Below are 1,871 nucleotides of genomic sequence, written 5' to 3' on the forward strand. Positions count from 1 at the left end.
CAATTCAGGTCCCTGCATTGCGTTGCTGTGATGTGAAATGAAACAAAAGGAAGAAAAAAGATGTTATCTCAGAAAATCGTTTTTTATTGTAAAGCTAGAGGACTGGCTACATTTCAGTGCAGAAATTTACTTATATTTCGTCGTTTTGGGATAGATAATCAAATAACTTCCCAGATAACCGAATCACTTCCAACAATTGATTTTTCACAGCAGTGTGAATGAAAACAACAACTTTCTGTTCAGCGTCGCATACAACTAGAAGGAAACGAAAGAAATGAAATCGATTTTTGGAAACAGATAATTAATTAACTGAATTGAATAAAAAAAACAGGAATCAAAGTAACTCACATTTTGATATTTGAAACCAGGTAACCAAATGACTTCTCAGGTATAAAATTACATGTATATTCGAATGCACATTTTGCGAGTTTTGCGAACACGAAAACAGGCAGGGTGAGTTTTTATATATAAAGATGTAAGAGATGTCATGTTTGTCAAACTTTACTAGTATAAGGCATGTCATGGCTGACAGGTAAAGAAAGAAACTTTATTAAGTAGTAATATTACAGTAACACATGGTCATTGTGTCTTGTGGACACCAAGAAGTAAGCCAGAACTCCGTATGAGGTAACACATATTGACGGCCAGCCAAGAAAGTGATCCTGCTGTAACTGTTGGCGAGGACAACCCCAGAATACATCGGAGGCACCAAGCTGACTGTAACCGGCAGAAGCAGTACAAGTGCATTCGAACCAGCCAGCAGGTGCTGGAAAAATATCTTTCATAGTAGTAAAGAGCAGTGCGGACGGCCTTGCCGCAGTGGTAAAACCGGTTCCCGTCAGATCACGCAAGTTGAGAGCTGTCGGCGTGGGCTAGCAATTGGACCGGTGACCATCCTGTCTGCCGAGTGCTGTTGGCAAACGGGGTGCACTCAGCCGTTGTAAGGCAAACTGAGGAGCTGGTTAATTGACAAGTAGCGGCTCCCGTCTTGGAAATTGACATATGGCCTGGAGAGCGGTGTGCTGACTGTATGACCCTCCATATCCGCATCCAGTGACGCCTGTGGTCTGAGGATGACGAGGCGGCCGGTCGGTCCCGTTGGGCTTTCATGGCCTGTTCAGGAGGAGATTTTAGTAAACGGGGAAATAGTTGGTAGTCTCTGTTTGTCGGAATATAAAGAGGAAAAATTGCTGCTTCGCACTTGTCTCCTATTGTCATTAAGGAACCTGATTGTGTCTAGACGCAACGAGTAATAGTCGATATTTTCTGTTTATCAGGACATAAAAGGACAAAAGCATTATCTTATACTTGCCTCCAACAGTGGTTAAGATATTTGTGTATGTACTGTCACAACGACTTGCAAGCGGAGCCTTCGCCTCCGACACTGAAAGTTAGAATTCAGGAATTGGAAGTTTATGAATATACAGAGTGGTAGCGTGTAGTCACTCATTTGCAAAGTTATAAAGCCACTGCACGAAACTTCAACGAATAAGGTTAAACCGTTGGGTAAACTGATGATGATCGACGTAGGCAGGATGTAAAATGTAGACTGGCATTAGCGAGCAAAGCGATTTTGAAGAGACATTTGTTAACATCGTGTATAGATTTAAGTGTCTGGAAGTCCTTTCTGAAAGTATTTGTATGGAGTGTAGCCTTGTATGTAAGTGAAAAAAATGGTCCAAATGGCTCTGAGCACTATGGGACTTAACTGCTGAGGTCATCAGTCCCCAAGAACTTAGAACTACTTAAACCTAACTAACCTAAGGACATCACACACAACCATGCCCGAGGCAGGATTAGAACCTGCGACCGTAGTGGCCGCACGGTTCCGGACTGAAGTCCGTAGAACCGCTCGGCCACTCCGGCCGGCA

The sequence above is a fragment of the Schistocerca piceifrons genome, chromosome 2 (assembly GCF_021461385.2).
Source record: "Schistocerca piceifrons isolate TAMUIC-IGC-003096 chromosome 2, iqSchPice1.1, whole genome shotgun sequence".
In the NCBI taxonomy this organism is placed as follows: Eukaryota; Metazoa; Arthropoda; class Insecta; order Orthoptera; family Acrididae; genus Schistocerca; species Schistocerca piceifrons.